Genomic DNA, 20,202 nt, shown 5'->3' with positions numbered 1-20,202 from the left:
GTTACAATATTATATGTCACACTGTATTTGCACAGCGGTCTTGCAAATGCATTTTTTTTGCAAAAAATACACTTTAATAGATTAAAAAAAAAAAAAAGTAAGGTTAGCCCAGTTTTTTGTATAACACAAAAGATGATGTTACGCTGAGTAAAAAGATACCCAACATGTCATGCTTTAAAATTGCGCACACTCGTGGAATTGCGACAAACTAAAAAATCTCCATAGGCGACGGTTTTATTTTTCTTTTACAGGTTACCTATTTAGAGTTACTAAGGAGGTCTCCTGGTAGAATTATTGCTCTCGTTGACATTCGCAGTGATAGCTCACATGTGTGGCTTGAATTTGCGAGAGTGACTTACGTATGCGCTCACTTCTGCGCGCGAGCATACACATAATTATTATTTCTTTTTACTCCGTTCCTTTCTTTTTTTTTTTTTTTTTTTTTATAACTTTTATTGCTGTCACAAGGAATGTAAACATCCCTTGTGACAGTAATAGGCAGTAACAGGTACCAAACCTCTCCTCTACACTTGAAAGTATTCAAAACGCCAAGATCTGCATTTTTAAATACTTTCACATTTTTAAAACTGGTGCCTTTAAGACTCCAGTAAACCAGAAGTGATGTTGTGATGTCGCTTCCGGGTTTCTACATCCGAGACCCGACCAAACTCAATTCTGGCCAGCCGGGTCCTATATACAACACAAACATTTTTCCAGAGATTGAGGATGGCCATATATTAAACAGTTTTCTTTTCTTTGACCAGGTGGAAGGAAAGAAAATCACTTGATTCCCCCATCAGCACAGTCAGTGCTGATGGGGGAATGCCTCCCGCTGCGCTACTGAACCAGACGAATTTCGATCCATGTTTGGTCGGCTTCACTCCAGTTCCTGAATCTCTTTGGGGTCATTCCGTGTGATAAGAAGCCTCAATTGTTGACAGGGAAGCTCGCGAGGCGGGAAGGGGTAGGAGCAACTCGACTACAATAAATATTGTTAGTATATAACTTCATCTCTGCATGAAAACACGTTACATAAAATACATGCATCTATACCAGAAAAGTGTGATCCAGGCCTGGGTACATTTGTAAGAGCTGATAATGGAATTTACAGATAGGAGGTACAGATTGTGCTTTTCAGGTCCAGGACACTGAGAGCCAACAGGAAGGTAGGTCTACAACTATTCTGTGGAGGTGAACACCAAACAAAACTAAACCTATAGCCGACTATAGGAATCAGAGGTAGGCCAGATCAGCTAACCATGCATAGGCACAACAGGCTGCTGGGGGATTGTGTGGGTAGGACAATCTGCACCAAGAGTTCAGATCCTTACCCCTAAATAAAGGAAACATCATAATAATGTATGCCGTACCCTGTGAAACTTCACAAAGGTAGGTAACAAAGCATTTATCAGAGGCAAACCACTGCAGGGCAGGCCAGGGCTCTAAGACAGTGGTCTCCAAACTGCAGCCTGGGGGTCGGATGTGGCCCTTTGCCTGTCTTTATCAGGCCCTGTGGGCCCTATTCCTCCCACTGACACCAATAATGTAGCATCATTCCTCTCAATGACAACAATATGGTGCCATTCCTCTCACCCACATCAATATGACGCACTATTCCTCCTACTGACACTAAAAATAGGGCACTTAAAGTGTTTGTTAAGTCTAATTTGCAAGTAACTGCCAGACCCTCTATTAGAGCCTGGCATACCACACTATGGAAGTTATTTCAAAAAACGAACGTTCTAAATACCTATTTACAGCTGTCTTCAGGCCAGTCACATGACTCGCAGCTGCTTTACAGCTAGGAGACAGAGCTTCTGCGGGAGGAGCAGAACGGCCATGTGATCTCCCCGGCTGGCGCTTGGCTCCTCCCACAGAAGCCCTGTCTCGTAGCTGTAAAGTCGCCACGAGTCATGTGATGGGCCTGAAGAAAGCTGTAAATAGGTATTTAGAACGCTTGTTTTTTACATAACTTCCATAGTGTGGTATTCCAGGCTCTAATAGAGGGTCTGGCAGTGACAATTTTAGGTTTTTAATTTTCAACAATAGCGGTGGGGGGGCGGGGACAGAGACAGAGAGAGGGAGATGACATGCAGGAAGGAGGGGGTGAGGGGGAGAGAGGAGAGCAGAGGGGACAGCAGCGTATGATGGAGGGACGCACTCTGACCACGGTGGTCAGGGCTCAGTAGCTATAACTTTTGCGCAAACCAATCAATATACGCTTATTGCGATTTTTTATTACCAAAAATATGTAGAAGAATACATATCGGCCTAAACTGAGGAAAAAATTAGCTTTTTATTAAAAAAATGGTGATATTTATTGTAGCAAAAAGTACAAAATATTGTGTTTTTTTCAAAATTGTCGCTCTTTTTTTGTTTATAGCGCAAACAATTAAAACCGCAGAGATGATCAAATACCACCAAAAGAAAGCTCTATTTATGGGGAAAAAAAAGGACATCAATTTTGTTTGGGTACAACATCGCACGACCGCGCAATTGTCAGTTAAAGCTACACAGTGTCTTATCGCAAAAAATGGCCTGGTCATTGAGCAGCCAAATCTTCCGGGGCTGAAGTGGTTAATCAGCTTTAAGGGATCAGGATGTGTATTTTTTTTTTTTGGGTTGACAAACACTTGAACTTCCCACTGACAACAAAAGGGCAATATTACTCCCACTGACATCAGTGATGGGGCACTATTCCTCCCACTGACACCAGTGATGGGGTACTATTCTTCCCCTGACACCAATGAGGGGCACCATTCCTCCCACCTCCACCAACAATGGGGCACTATTCCTCCCACTGACACCAGTGATGAGGCACTATCCCTCCCACTGACACCAGCGATGGGCCAATATTCCTTCCCCTGACACCAATGAGGGGCACCATTCTTCCCATTGCCACCAACAATAGGGCACTTACGATTTCTGCCACTGATACCAATGATGGCATTGCTTACTCTAAATGACATTAGGATTATCAGATTATAATTGACTATGCCTACTTAACCGGTATTAATTTTTTCTTTTCTTCAAAGGATGTAGACCAGTGGTCTCCAAACTGTGGCCCAGAGGTGGCCTTTTGTTTGCCTTTATCTGGCCCCTGGGGCTCTATTCCTCCCACTGACACAAATAATGTGGCACCATTCCTCTTAATAGTTTTGTCAGTGGATCCGCGCTACAGGGTATATTGCAACTGCAGCCCCCCTATATAAGCAAGGGACACTAACGTGTGCCCTAAAACGAATAAATATAACAAAAATAGGGAATGGCGCTGTGCATAAAGGATGTATTGGTATATGATGTTTGTTTAATGGTGGTGATAGGTGTGCCAATGTGACATGCTCTAGCGGACACCAATAAGTGGTACCCTCCAAATGCACCCCTGTTTTATCCCACGTATAGATGGGAAAAGTAGGAATTAATAAATAGTGATAGAAGAATGCTAGTTGATAAATAAATTAGTGAATGACAATAAATATAAAAACAGCTATGATCTCATATAAAAATTATTAGTATTAATAACCACTAATAATATGGTGTAAAAAGATATAAGTGCAAAAAGTGTCAGGTGCAGTACAAGTGGCAATATTCCAGCCACTGCTGGATGATAGAAATAAACTGCAGATGTTAAATTAGAATAAAGGGTGTCCACAATCCTCTATAAAAAACAAAAAATGCAAAGCAATATGTGTGAAAAAATTCATATATACCACATACACAAATGTGAGATTTATATAAAAAATGTGTAAAGTAGAGGGTATCCACAGTCCTCTGTAATAAAGTGCTAGGAATGCAAAAAGTAGATACGTGGAAAAAATGTCATATAAATATACTTTAAATGTGCAGATATTAGGACTCAAACCAGTAAATAATTAATATGTATATATAGAGATAGTAAACTAATTGATAACAGTATAGAGTCTCATGTGAAAGTGGCCAAAGAGTTCATATGATGTCTTCCACCGAATTTCCTCCAAATATTTAAAACAAACTCTCTATATATACATATTAATTATTTACTGGTTTGAGTCCTAATATCTGCACATTTAAAGTATATTTATATGACATTTTTTCCACGTATCTACTTTTTGCATTCCTAGCACTTTATTACAGAGGACTGTGGATACCCTCTACTTTACACATTTTTTATATAAATCTCACATTTGTGTATGTGGTATATATGAATTTTTTCACACATATTGCTTTGCATTTTTTGTTTTTTATAGAGGATTGTGGACACCCTTTATTCTAATTTAACATCTGCAGTTTATTTCTATCATCCAGCAGTGGCTGGAATATTGCCACTTGTACTGCACCTGACACTTTTTGCACTTATATCTTTTTACACCATATTATTAGTGGTTATTAATACTAATAATTTTTATATGAGATCATAGCTGTTTTTATATTTATTGTCATTCACTAATTTATTTATCAACTAGCATTCTTCTATCACTATTTATTAATTCCTACTTTTCCCATCTATACGTGGGATAAAACAGGGGTGCATTTGGAGGGTACCACTTATTGGTGTCCGCTATAGCATGTCACATTGGCACACCTATCACCACCATTAAACAAACATCATATACCAATACATCCTTTATGCACAGCGCCATTCCCTATTTTTGTTATATTTATTTTTTACCATTCCTCTTAATGACAACAACAATGTGACACAATTCCTCTCACCAACACCAACAAGTTGCACAATTCCTCCCACTGACACTAAAAATAGGGCACTCTACTTCCCACTAACACCTACAATGGGGCAATCTTACTCCCACTGACACCAGTGATGAGGCACTATTCCTCTCACTGACACCAGTGATGAGGCACTATTCCTCCCACTGACACCAGTGATGAGGCACTATTCCTCCCACTGACACCAGTGATGAGGCACTATTCCTCCCACTGACACCAGTGATGAGGCACTATTCCTCCCACTGACACCAGTGATGAGGCACTATTCCTCTCACTGACACCAGTCATGGGGCACCATTCTTCCCCTGACACGGATGAGGGGCATCATTCCTCCCACTGCCACCAACAATGGGACACTATTTCTCCAACTGACACCAATGATGACATTGCTTACTCTCACTGACACCAGGATTATCAGATTATAATAGACCACACCTACTTACCTGTTTTTTTTTGTTTGTTTGTTTTTTAAAGGCTGTAGACCAGTGGTCTCCAAAATGTGGCCCAGGGCTGGAGGTGGTCTTTGGGGCACTATTCCTCCCACTGACATCAATAATGTGGCACCATTCCTCTCAATGACAATGATGTGACACAATTCCTCCCACCAACACCAATAAGGTGCACTATTCCTCCCACTAAGGCTAAAAATAGGGCACTGTACCTCTCACTGACATCAGTCAGTTTTTTTTAACCACTTTAGCCCTGGAAGGATTTACCCCCTTAATGACCAGGCCATTTTTTGCGATACGGCACTGCGTTGCTTTAACTGAAAATGTCGCTGGCGTGCGAAGCTGTGCCCAAGCAAAATTTATGTTCCCCCCCCCAAATAAAGCTTTCTTTTGATGGCATTTGATCACCTCTGCGGTTTTTATTTTTTTTTAGCTTTAAACAGAAAAAGACCGACAATTTTGAAAAAAAAAAACAATATTTTTTACTTGCTATAATAAATATCCAAATAAAAATAATCTTCATCAGTTTAGGCCAAGATGTTTTCTTCTACATATTTTTAGAAAAAAAAATCACAATAGGAGTATATAGATTCGTTTACGCAAAAGTTATAGCATCTACAATATAGGGAATAGATTTATGGCATTTTATTAATATTTATTTTCTTACTAGTAATGGCGGTGATCAGCGATTTTAAGCGGGACTGCAACATTGTGACGGACAGATCAGACACTTTTTTGGGACCAGTGAAATTATTACAGTGATCAGAGCTAAAAATAGCCGCTGATCACTGTATAAATGACAGGGAAGGGGTTAACACTAGGGGGCAATCAAGGGGTTAGGTGTTCCCTAGGGAGGTGTTTCTAACTGTGGGGCGAGGAGAGTGACAGGGAGTACAGAGAGATTGCTGTTCCTGATCACTAGGAACAGACGATCTCTCTCTACTCCCCTGTCAGAACGGGGATCTGTTTGTTTACACTGGCAGATCCCCGTTCTGGCTCTCTGTGGATCGTGCCACGGGAGTGCCTGCTATAGCTATTGCACAGAGCACCGTACCGGTACGGTGATTTGTGCAATAGAGCCGTCCTGCCGCATATCTGCGGCAGCTGGTCGGCAAGTGGTTAAAGGATGTAGACCAGTGGTCTCCAACCTGCAGGCCAAGGGCTGGAGGTGGCCTTTTGCTTGCCTTTATCTGGCCTACGGGGCACCATTCCTCTTACCAACACCAATGAGGGTCACTATTCATCCCACCGACACAAAAAAATAGGGCATTCTACTTCCCACTAACACCCTTCCCTATCTAAATCCCCCTCAGCAGAAATATCCTCGCACAAACATCCCCCCCCCAACTGGCTCAAATCCCCCCATTCTTATACATTTCTGCAAGAATTACCGCTCTCGCTCTAATGATCGCGGCAATACCTCACATGTATGGCTTGAACATCGTTTTCATATGCAGGCGCGACTTACGTCTTACTTTTACGCGCGAGCTCGGTGGGACGGAGCGCTTAAAAAAAAAAAAAAAAAAATCTTATTTTACTTTTTATTTTTACAATGTCCATTGACCACTTGCTTACTGGGCACTTAAACCCCCCTCCTGTCCAGACCAATTTTCAGCTTTTAGCACTGTCGCACTTTGAATGACAATTGCGCAGTCATACAACACTGTACACAGATTAAATTTTTATCATTTTTTTCCCCACAAATAGAGCTTTCTTTTGGTGGTATTTGATCACTCTGCGGTTTTTATTTTTTGTTAAAAAAAATTGAAAGACCGAATTTAAAAAAAAAAATTTTATATATTTTTTATATTTTGTTATAAAATTTTGCAAACAGGTAAATTTTCTCCTTCATTGATGTACGCTGATGAGGCGGCACTGATGGGCACAGATAGGTGGCAGTGATGGGCACTGATGGGTGGCAGTGATGGGCACTGATGGGTGGCAGTGATGGGCACTGATGGGTGGCAATAATGGGCAGAGATTGCTTACACTGATGGCAGCACTGCTAGGTGGCACTGATTGGCAACACTGGTGGGCATTGATAGGTGGCACTTGTGGGCATTCATAGGTGGCACTGCTGAGCACTGGCAGGTGGCAATGACAGATGGCACTGGCAGGCTGAGATGAGGCATATGTGCCTCCTTCCTCTTCGGGACCGATGTCCCTTTAACATAAGCAGGTGATCGGCTTTTTTTCTCCTCATGCTGTCAGCGTGAGGAGAAAAAGAAACCGATTACCGAGCTTTTGTTTACATCATGTGATCAGCTGTCATTGACTGACAGCTGATCACATGGTAAAGGGACGGGATTGGCCCCTTACTCGGATCTGTGATCATCCGAGTCTCCGTGACTCTGTGATCACAGCGCACGCACCGCGCACCCTGCAGGGTGTGCGTGCACTGGGAAGGACGTCCCATGACGGCCTCCCGGAAATTGAGGTCCGTCATTCGGCTATGGCCCGGACCTCAAGTGGTTAAAAAAAAAAATTGGGTCACTGATTTCTATTACAAGGAATGTAAACATCCCTTGTAATAGAAAAAAAAGCATGACAGAGCCTCTTAAATATGAGATTTGGGGTCAAAAAGACCTCATATCTCATATTTTTTTTTTTACAAGATATCATATCTCATATTTACACTAGAAATCCAAAAAAAAAAAAAAAAAAACAAAGGGGGAGGGGAAAGAGAGAGAGAGGGGAGTGAGGAAGAGAGGGGGGGAGAGGGGTGAGGAAGAGAGGTGAGGGGGCTGTGCGAGGAGTAGAGATACAGATACAAACCGTGAAACATTTTCTTCGTCCTCCCTCCAGTGATGTGACAAGGGGATAGAAGGAGTGAGAACGGGCACAGCCTTCCCTCACTGCACAGCGGCGCTCTCTATTGCCACCTGCAGGCTGGAGGGAGAAGAAAGCCGAATTCTCTCTCCAGCTATCTGTATGCTCCTGTCACTGGATATCATGACTGAGCTGGCGTCAGACAGTGTGCGCGTCAGACAGCACGCGCCCTGTGCGGCGGCGCGCGGGGGGGTCGCGTTTACTCTGATTGGTGGAGGCGGATAACGGTCATACCGAGCACGAGACGGCTGATCGGCGCCATTTTCTTCCGTAGACTGCCAGCAAGAGGGAGTGTTGTATCGGTGCTTGTCACAGCAGAGGAACAGCGGCCTACAGAGGATTATTTGCAGATTACATCCACATCTCGTTCATCGGAGATATAGTAAGTGTCATTAGAAGTTATGTCACCTTACAGTGAGATCGGGTCCAGTGTCGGGATGTGGTGGGGGGACAATAGAGAGCTGGACCCCTCTTGTGCTTTAATGATCTGTCAGTGTTTTCTCTCCTCCTTTCTGGTTTGAGGGAAGAGAAATCACTTTTCACACTCAGGATCAGAGCTTCTCCTTTGTCAGTACTTCCAATCAGTGCCACCTGTCAGTGCCAATGAGTACCAGTCTGTGCCAATCAGTGCTATCTGTCAGTGCCAATCAGTGCTTTAAATCAGTGCCACCTGTCAATGCCAGTCAGTAAAAAACAGTGCCACCTGTCAGTGCCAACCAATGCCACCTGTCAGTGTCCATCCTTTCTGCCTAACAGTGCCCATCAGTACTTCCAATCACTGCTTCTAATCAGTGCTGCCTATCAGTGCTCATCAGTGTTGACTATCAGTGCTGCCTATCAGTGCTGTCAATTAGTGCCCATCAGTCCTGCCTATCAATGCCCATCAGTGCCGCCTATCAGTGTTGACTATCAGTGCTGTCTATCATTGCCCATTAGTGCTGGCAATTAATGGGCAATGCCAATCAATGCCACTAAGTGCTGCCAATCAGTGCTTCCTATCAGTGCCCATCAGTGGTGCCTATCAGTACCAATCAGTGCTGTCAATCAGTGCCCATCAGTGCACTGAGTGCAGGGATGGGGCGATGAACTCAGCAGACAGGCACATTTTCCATGGGGGGCCGGCCTGGTGGGGCACAACTGAAATCTGTTGATGTTTACCGACCAGCTCCTGTACATATACGTCGGCACTTTGAAGGTGGATATCTCGGTAAGGGCAGCAGCTGCTGCCACAACTGAGGTATCCATCTTTTCAGGAGCCGGTCGTGTTTCTGATAATGGTGGTCTCTGCAGCGGATTCGCTGCAAGATCACCGTTATCGGTGACGGGAGAGGTGCCACCCCCCTCCCGCCGCTCTCCCGCGCCCTCCGCCGCTTACCAGAGCCGTCGGTAGCTGCGGAGGCAATCTGGACCTGTCATGTCCGTGGTATGGAGACGAGTGAGGGGAAGATGGCCCCCACCCGTCTCCATACCATAGGAGGGCAGAAGCGACGTCATAACGTCAGCTCCGCCCATACATCTTAAAGGCATATTTTTTTGTTGTCATTTTTTCAAATGTCAATTTTTTTTTTTTTGCACAAGTCCAAATATGAGATCTGAGGACTTTTTGACCCCAGATCTCATATTTAAGAGGACCTGTCATGCTTTTTTTCTATTACAAAGGATGTTTACATTCCTTGTAATAGGAATAAAAGTGATCCAATTTTTTTTTTTTAAACAGTGAAAAAATAAATAAAATAAAGTAAAACAAATAATTAAAAAAAAAAATTTTTTTTAAAGCGCCCCGTCCCGACGAGCTCGTGTGCAGAAGCGAACGCATACGTGAGTAGCGCCCGCATATGAAAACGATGGTCAAACCACACGTGAGGTATCGCCATGACCGGTAGAGCGAGAACAATAATTCTAGCCCTAGACCTCCTCTGTAACTCAAAACATGCAACCTGTAGAATTTTTTAAACGTCGCCTATGGAGATTTTTAAGGGTAAAAGTTTGACGCCATTCCACAAGTGGGCACAATTTTGAAGCGTGACATGTTGGGTATAAATTTACTTGGCGTAACATTATATTTCACAATATAAAAAAATTGGGCTAACTTTACTGTTGTCTTATTTTTTTATTTAAAAATGTGACATTTTTCCAAAAAAATTTGCTTATAAGACCGCTGCGCAAATACGGTGCGAAAAAAGTATTGCATTGACCGCCATTTTATTCTCTACGGTGTTAGAAAAAAACAATATATAATGTTTGGAGGTTCTAAGTAATTTTCTAGCAAAAAAAAAACTGTTTTTAAACATGTAAACACCTAAAATCCAAAATGAGGCTAGTCCTTAAGTGGTCCTTAAGTGGTTAATGCCACATGCTGATCTTTAGACCCCTTTCACACTGGGGCGGTTTGCTAGCGCTATTGCACTAAAAATAGATCTTGCAAACCGACCCGAAAGTGACGCTGCTTTGTCTCCAGTGTGAAAGCCCCGGGGCTTTCAATGGGGCAGCGCGGCTATACCGCCGGCAACGCTTTGCGGTGGTTTTTAACCCTTTCTCGGCCACTAGCGGGGGGGTAAAACCGCCCCGCTAGCGGCCGAATGCCGTCGGTAAAGTTTTACCGCCAACGTTGCCCCAGTGTGAAAGGGGCCTTAGTATATTGAGTAATCACCACACTACTATTTACGATAAACTACTGGAGGTACAATAAAAAAGTGTCAGGGAAAGGTCTGCCGCTAAGCACTGTTATGTGTTCCCACACCACACAAAAAAAAAGTGCAGCACTAACTTACTAATCAATAACTTTACAATAATGGTAGAACCCACCAATGTATGGAAATCTCAAACTTCAATATTACCACAATACCGGTCTCTATGATACGCAACTTCACATATAATACACATCAAACTGAAAATAAGACATAAATTAAAAAAGCAGGGATGGTGGAAACCCCTCCTATAGATATTTGGCATATAGATTAACCTCAAGTGCAACAACTTTTTAGTTAGAAGGTTCCCACCATTATAGCACTTTGGAATTTTTATTTTTTATATTGTTACACTTAATTTTATATGTTTTAGTTACTATTATAATGTGAATTTTTGCACTTGAAGTTAATTTTCCATCACCCTTGCTAAGTCCATGTCTTATGGACCTTGATTTGTGCACTGGTGTGCAGTCATGATGGAACAGAAAGGGGCCATCCCCAAACTGTTCCCACAAAGTTAGGAATATGAAATTGTCCAAAATGTCTTGGTATGCTGACACCTTAAGAGTTCCCTTCACTGGAACTAAGGGGCCAAGCCCAACACTTGAAAAACAACCCCACACCATAATCCACCCTCCACCAAATTATTTGGACCAGTGCACAAAGCAAGGTCCATAAAGACATGGGTGAGCGAGTTTGGGGTGGAGGAACATGACTGGCCTGCACAGATTCCTGACCTCAACCCCATAGAACACCTTTGGGATGAATTAGAGCCGAGACTGCGAGCCAGGCCTTCTCGTCCAACATCGATGAGAAGCTGTTATAGCTGCAAAGGGTGGGCCAACTCAATATTGAACCCTACGGACTAAGACTGGGATGCCTTTAAAGCTCATATATATATATATATATATATATATATATATATATATATATATATATATATATATATATATATATATATATATATATATATATATATATATATATATTACAATACAAAATGTACTTTATTATATATCAAATGATAAATGTAATGTAACCAGGGGCGGACTGGCCATGCCCGAGGGCCCGGGACCAGTAGAGGCCCCATGAGTGTCTCCTGGGCTGGTATCTTTATTGGGTCACCAATTGCCTGCTGTAAGTTTCCCCTCCCATGTGACAGCTCCTGTGTTTGTATCTGGCTTGGACTTGGCTGGCGTCCTTATGTCACGGATCTCCACGTAGTGGGTGGCCTGGCTGGCCAGTGTTTACTATTGCTAGGATACAGGGGGCTGCATAGAGCATGCACGGTCAGTGATCCTTTCTGGTTGGACCAAAAGCAGCTTGCCTGCTGACATAGATGCCACCCCCTGCTGTCTCTCACTCACCAATGGGGGCACAGGGATCCCTGCAAGGGGGCACAGAGATCCTCACTAGGGGGCACACACTACCCAATGGGGCACAGGGATCCCTGCCAGGGGGCACAGAGATCGCCGCCTGGGGGGGCACACACACTACCAAGTGGGGGCACAGAGATCCCGCCTGGGGGCAAAACACTATCAAGGGGGGGCACAGAGATCCATGCTTGGGGGCACACATACTACTAAGTGGGGGGTAGAGAGATCCCTGACGGGGGGCACACACTACCCAGTGGGGGCACAGAGATCCCCACCAGGGGGCACACACTACCCAATGGGGTCAGAGAGATCCCTGACGGGGGACAAAACTACCCAGTGGGGGCACAGAGATCCCCGCCTGGGGGCTCACACTACCCAGTGGGGGCACAGAGATCCCCGCCAGGGGACGCACACTACCCAGTGGGGGCACAGAGATCCCTGCCAGGGGGGCACAAACTACCCATTGGGGGGCACAGAGATCCCTGCCAGGAGGGCACACATTGCCCATAGTAGGTAGTATAGTGTGTGTGGGGGGAGGGGTATAGTGGTTCTGGTATGTTCCAAGAGTAGGGTGTATAGGGGGGTTTGTTGTTACCTAATTGTGGGAGGTACAATGGTTCTGTTATCAAGGAGTAGGGGGTATAGTGGTTATGGTGTCATCTAGGAGTAGGGGGTATAGAGGGGTCTGGGGCTAGCAAAGAGTGGGGGGCATAGAATCCCACCTCCCAACTCACATCCCACCCCAATTCCCCCTCCTAACAAAAATCTACTCCCCCAAATTCCCCATCCCAGCACAAATCCCCCCCATCCCTCATTCCAGCACAAATCCCCCCAGTCCCTTTCTAGTACACCCCCCCCCCCCAATTCCTCCACCTAGCACAAATCCTTCCAATCACTTCTAACACAGATCCCCCTCCTCAATCCCCCTCCTAGCACAAAATCCCCCCCCAATCCCTCCTCCCAACTCAAGCCCCCTTAGCAGGAATTTTCATCCCCTCTCCTAGCACATACATTCACCCAATGCCCCCTCCTTGCTCAAATCCCCCACAAACTCTCCACCTAGCACATACATTCACCCCTCCCCCCATCCTGATTACATTTCTCAGCAAAGATAGCTGCCCACCCTCCCTTCTCCACAAACATCCAAAGCACATACAATTACCCCCCCTCCATTGTTTACAATTTCCCTGTAGCTAGGGGGCACACACTACCCAATGGGGCACAGGGATCCCTGCCAGGGGGCACAGAGATCGCCGCCTGGGGGGGCACACACACTACCAAGTGGGGGCACAGAGATCCCGCCTGGGGGCAAAACACTATCAAGGGGGGGCACAGAGATCCATGCTTGGGGGCACACATACTACTAAGTGGGGGGTAGAGAGATCCCTGACGGGGGGCACACACTACCCAGTGGGGGCACAGAGATCCCCACCAGGGGGCACACACTACCCAATGGGGTCAGAGAGATCCCTGACGGGGGACAAAACTACCCAGTGGGGACACAGAGATCCCCGCCTGGGGGCTCACACTACCTAGTGGGGGCACAGAGATCCCCGCCAGGGGACGCACACTACCCAGTGGGGGCACAGAGATCCCCGCCAGGGGACGCACACTACCCAGTGGGGGCACAGAGATCCCTGCCAGGGGGGCACAAACTACCCATTGGGGGGCACAGAGATCCCTGCCAGGAGGGCACACATTGCCCATAGTAGGTAGTATAGTGTGTGTGGGGGGAGGGGTATAGTGGTTCTGGTATGTTCCAAGAGTAGGGTGTATAGGGGGGTTTGTTGTTACCTAATTGTGGGAGGTACAATGGTTCTGTTATCAAGGAGTAGGGGGTATAGTGGTTATGGTGTCATCTAGGAGTAGGGGGTATAGAGGGGTCTGGGGCTAGCGAAGAGTGGGGGGCATAGAATCCCACCTCCCAACTCACATCCCACCCCAATTCCCCCTCCTAACAAAAATCTACTCCCCCAAATTCCCCATCCCAGCACAAATCCCCCCCCATCCCTCATTCCAGCACAAATCCCCCCAGTCCCTTTCTAGTACACCCCCCCCCCCCAATTCCTCCACCTAGCACAAATCCTTCCAATCACTTCTTCTAACACAGATCCCCCTCCTCAATCCCCCTCCTAGCACAAAATCCCCTCCCAATCCCTCCTCCCAACTCAAGCCCCCTTAGCAGGAATTTTCACCCCCTCTCCTAGCACATACATTCACCCAATGCCCCCTCCTTGCTCAAATCCCCCACAAACTCTCCACCTAGCACATACATTCACCCCCCCCCCATCCTGATTACATTTCTCAGCAAAGATAGCTGCCCACCCTCCCTTCTCCACAAACATCCAAAGCACATACAATTACCCCCCCTCCATTGTTTACAATTTCCCTGTAGCCTTCCCCCTTCACCCTCTCCTGTCACTACAGCGCTACTCCAGGACATGAGACAGGATCGCTCTTAGATGGCATCCAACTGTACACAATTACAGTGTGATTACTGCCCCCTATCCACATTTCCTGCTGCTGGGAGAATAGCAGCCCTTGGAGGAGATAGGGGGCGGTAATCAAACTGTGTGTGTGTGTACAGTCCGATGCCATCTCTCCACTCTGCCACGTCTCCTCTCACTGCTCCAGGATGCCGTTCCCTTTTCCCGACTCTGGGAGTGGGTGTTTCATCACATATGGCGACCCATCACATTTGGCTACCCGCTGGAGTGCGCATGCACGACGCCGCCATATGCGTTCCAACACTACTGTTTCATCAGCTTAGGCGACCCGTCAGAATGTGTAACGTAAGTGATGTTCCGTCTCCACCATCTTGCTACACCCTGCACTCCTCAATAGTAAGGATACACTGAGAAGGGGAAAGAGGACATCTTGTTACACCCTCCGGGGTTTTGCATTGTACACTTATTTGTAACAGTAAACTGAGTTTATATAGTGAAATACAATACTTAGAACTCCGTCTGACTGGTTAGATGTTAAATTTTGAAAGCAGTGAACTTCTGTCAGATTAGCAAACCTATGACATAAGCAGGCTTGACACTGCTTTTAAAATTTAACATCCAACGAGTCAGATGGAATTGTAAGTACTGTATTTCACTAGATAATCTCACTTTACTGCTAAAAACTAAGTGTAAAATGCAAGACTCCGGTGGGTGTAAGAAGATGTCAGCTTTCCCCATTCTCAGTGTATCCTTACTATGGAGAAGTACGGGGTGAAGCAAGATGGCGGCGACGGAACGTCACTTCCGTGACGGTTTTAGTGTGCTCCTTTGTCCTAAAACTGTTGGAACGCATATGGCGGCGTCGTGCATGCGCACTCCAGCGGGTAGCCAAATGTGATGGGTCGCCATATGTGACGAAACACCGGCGATGGTGGGGGGAAATCAGGTGCCACTCAGGCATCACATCAAAGTGAGGGCTGGCCTGAGGGGGTGGGGGGCACAACTAAAATCTGGGTGGAAATCAGCACCCCCTGGATCCGGCCATGTCTGTGTCTCTCCCTCCAGCAGCTGAAAGCCGGTGGGTAGGAGAGGGGAGAAACCGGCTTTAACTACTTCCTGCCCGCCGGCCGTCATATGCGGTTCTTGACTTTGTGCGGATATATATGAATGATGGGTGCAGCTTAGGGTTGCCAAATTTTCTTCAAGTCAAACTCGAACACTTTTGCGGCGCACAGCACTTTTTTTTTATAGTATAAACTATACATATATTTTGCAATTAAATAACAATTCTAATCATATGAAGTTAATCACAAGAGTCCCCCTTTACATCTGAATCCGCAGAGTTCCCCCTTTACATCTGAATCCACAGAGTTCCCCCTTTACATCTGAATCCGCAGAGTTCCCCCTTTACATCTGAATCCGCAGAGTTCCCCCTTTACATCTGAATCCGCAGAGTTCCCCCTTTACATCTGAATCCGCAGAGTTCCCCCTTTACATCTGAATCCGCAGAGTTCCCCCTTTACATCTGAATCCGCAGAGTTCCCCCTTTACATCTGAATCCGCAGAGTTCCCCCTTTACATCTGAATCCGCAGAGTTCCCCCTTTACATCTGAATCCGCAGAGTTCCCCCTTTACATCTGAATCCGCAGAGTTCCCCCTTTACATCTGAATCCGCAGAGTTCCCCCTTTACATCTGAATCCGCAGAGTTCCCCCTTTACATCTGAATCCGCAGAGTTCCCCCTTTACATCTGAATCCGCAGAGTTCCCCCTTTACATCTGAATCCGCAGAGTTCCCCCTTTACATCTGAATCCGCAGAGTTCCCCCTTTACATCTGAATCCGCAGAGTTCCCCCTTTACATCTGAATCCGCAGAGTTCCCCCTTTACATTTGAATCCGCGGCCTCTGGTGTAAAGGAGAACTGTGATATAAGGGGTGCTCTGAGAACCCTGATTTACCTTAGTGTACTCAGAGGCAGGAGAGAGAAGGGGGAGACTTCAGTCACAGGCAGGGATGGATGGTGAGCTCACTCACCCCTTGGCAGTCAGCACCTCTCATCCAGATGTATCTGAGGCTGCTGGACTTCAAATTTATGGCCCCCACTTTCCTTTTCTGAGACATATCCCTGGGGATTGGAGTGTGGGCAGACACAGAGGGGTAGGGGCGGGAGGAAGAGGAGCAGATCGGGCCCTCTCTCCTCTCCTGTCTGTATGTGGGGGGAACTGTTAGTGCTGGCTTTGGGCAGTGTGAAAGAGAATGTAACAGACACTCTCAGTTTAGACAACTGCAGCCAGCCCACTTCTGGGAGGCCATAGTCCAGTCTGAATTATGTGTCCGGGTTTGTCCGAGTGAATCCCGGACAAGTGGCAACCCTAGTGCAGCTACAGGCATCTTTCAGATATTGTATTATATCAGCCGGCGATTCCCTACACCAGGGATATTCAATTAGCGGACCTCCAGCTGTTGAAGAACTACAAGTCCCATGAGCATAGCAAGACTCTGACAGCCACAAGCATAACACCCAGAGGCAGAAGCATGATGGGACTTGTAGTTTTGCAACAGCTGGAGGTCCGCTCATTGCGTATCCCTGCCCTACACCATAAGAACGATCATAGCGGCTGTTCCACCACTTGATCGTTCTTATGGGCGGCGAGAGGGGACGTCCCCCCCCTCCCGCCGCCCTCCGGTGCTTCTACCAACTCACCGCTGCCATTGGTGAGCCGGAGAACAGATCCGCCGGCCCCAGATGTCTACCATAGAGATTTCCAGTGGACCAGGTGGTCGCCGGATTCTCTATGAGCGTTTGGAGGCCGGGCGCGATGTTATGACGTCACGCCCGGCCTCTGCATTCAAACAGCGCAGCCTCGGCTGGGAAGCTGAGATCGTTTTTTTTTTTTTATTATTATTTCAGCTGTCCCAGCCTAGAGGTGAGATGTGGGGTCTTATTGATCCCATATCTCGCTGTAAAGAGGACCTGTCATGCCATATTCCTATTACAAGGGATGTTTACATTCCTTGTAATAGGAATAAAAGTGATCAATTTTTTTTTTTTTTTAAAGTGTCAAACTAAAAAATCTAAAGTAAAATTAACAATAAGAAAAAAAATAAAAATATAAAGTGCCTCTGTCCCCGTGTGCTCGCATGCAGAAGCAAATGCATACGTAAGTCCCGCCCACATATGAAAACGGTGTTCAAATCACACGTGTGAGGTGTCGCCGTGAACGTTAGAGTGAGAGCAATAATTCTAGCCCTAGACCTCCTCTGTAACTCAAAACATAACCAGTAAAAATTTTTAAAGCTTCGCCTATGGGGATTTTTAAGTACCGAAGTTTGTTTTTTTTTAAAGCATGAAACAGTTTTTAAAAAAAAAAAGACGCATTTGATAAATTGCTGCGCAAATACTGTGCAAGATCAAAAGTTGCAATGACCGCCATTGTATTCTCTATGGTCTCTGCTAAAAAAAACATATATAATGTTTGGGGATTCTATGTAATTTTCTAGCAAAAAAATGATTTATACATGTAGGAGAGAAATGTCAGAATTGGCCTGGGTGGCAAGTGGTTAAAGGAGAAGTACAGCCAAAGCTCGTTTTGCACTCCTGTGACTCGTCACATAACTCGGTCCAGGAATCCGCATCATCACAACAATGGAAGTCGGGATCCGCCAGGTCCCTGGACCAACACCCGGATCAGCCTCTCAGTGAGCCGCTGAGAGCCTGAGCCGGCCACTCCACCCCCTCCACAGCTCAGCGCTCCAGTGAGTGAGGAGGGGGCAGAGCAGAGAGCGGTAACTGACAGTCTGCAGCTCTCTGCTTCTCACGGAGCTGTCAGAACCGAGGGATCTACAGTTTTCAATCGCTCAGTTCTCCATGTAGAGGTGCCAGGGGACAGATGCAGCATCCACCTAGGTAAGTATGATACTGGAAAAAAAGCACCCAGCATACGGGACAAGAGAAGTGGTACTGTGGAAAGTCCATCCATACAGAATAAGAAGAGATATTGACAATTATACCCAGCTTAGGGGAAAATAGAAGTGGCACTGTGCAGGGTCCACACATACAGAATAAGAAGAGATATTGAGAATTATGCCCAGCATACCCAGCCATTAAAATGATAATAGTACAGTTTAATTACATGTAAAATCTATGAAATGATATAAAATGTATTTGGTACAGTGTTATATGACCAAGGTATTCCCAGTCAAAATTTTCAGGCTTAAAAAGTGTCAGCTGGTATGAGGTGTGTGATGTCACAGTGGGCTGCAAACCGGTTCAAACCGAACTGCAGTTGTTTCAAAACATTCCTGCACTGGAAGCTGACCGAGTCACATTGTCAGATTGTGTTTCCTGGGATTATTATAGTTTTTTATTCAAATATATTGCTATGGTACTATTGTATATATTACTATGATTAATATTAAACATTTTTAGTTTTTTTTCAGGTACACCGACATCAGTCACCACCACCATGCCACGAGCTTCACGACGTCGGTCCCGTGGAAGGCGATCCCGTTAATGGGGCGGAGAGGAGCCAGTTGCACACCGGACAAGAGGACAACTTCGGAGGAGATGGGAGGAGGCAGAAAACAGGAGCCGTTCTCCCGGAGACAGAGATGCTCGACAACACCCAGCGCCACAGAGTCCACCGGCAATGGAGCAGCCTACCTGTTCCATTTGCCTCGGTGAGTATAATTCAGAGGACACCCAAACATTACCATGTTCTCACACGTTCCATTCTGATTGTATTAACAGATGGCTTCGACGATCCCCAACTTGTCCTATCTGCCGGGCATTTGCTCCACCAAATGAAGACCCTGTCTTGCAGATTCGTGTTGTCGCGAGGATTGATGAAAATGGAGGCATCCAAATGGTTTTCATGTAATGTATAGTTTACCACTCATGCCTCAAAAACAACATGGGGCAATACAGTGGGGACGGAAAGTATTCAGACCCCCTTAAATTTTTCACTCTTTGTTATATTGCAGCCATTTGCTAAAATCATTTAAGTTCTTTTTTTTCCTCAATGTACACACAGCACCCCATATTGACAGAAAAACACAGAATTGTTGACATTTTTGCAGATTTATTAAAGAAGAAAAACTGAAATATCACATAAGTATTCAGACCCTTTGCTCAGTATTTAGTAGAAGCACCCTTTTAAGCTAATACAGCCATGAGTCTTTTGGGGAAAGATGCAAGTTTTTCACACCTGGATTTGGAGATCCTCTGCCATTCCTCCTTGCAGATCTTCTGCAGTTCTGTCAGGTTGGATGGTAAACGTTGGTGGACAGCCATTTTTAGGTCTCTCCAGAGATGCTCAATTGGGTTTAAGTCAGGGCTTTGGCTGGGCCATTCAAGAACAGTCACGGAGTTGTTGTGAAGACACTCCTTTGTTATTTTAGCTGTGTGCTTAGGGTCATTGTCTTGTTGGAAGGTAAACCTTCGACCCAGTCTGAGGTCCTGAGCAATCTGGAGATATCCCTGTACTTGGCCGCATTCATCTTTCCCTCGATTGCAACCAGTCGTCCTGTCCCTGCAGCTGAAAAAACACCCCCACAGCATGATGCTGCCACCACCATGCTTTACTGTTGGGACTGTATTGGACAGGTGATGAGCAGTGCCACACAAACCGCTTAGAATTATGGCCAAAAAGTTCTATCTTGGTCTCATCAGACCAGAGAATCTTACTTCTCACCATCTTGGAGTCCTTCAG

This window comes from Aquarana catesbeiana, linkage group LG05, assembly GCF_042186555.1.
Source record: "Aquarana catesbeiana isolate 2022-GZ linkage group LG05, ASM4218655v1, whole genome shotgun sequence".
Classification (NCBI taxonomy): Eukaryota; Metazoa; Chordata; class Amphibia; order Anura; family Ranidae; genus Aquarana; species Aquarana catesbeiana.
The sequence above is the reverse complement of the archived record's forward strand: the minus strand, read 5'-3'. Positions refer to the sequence as shown.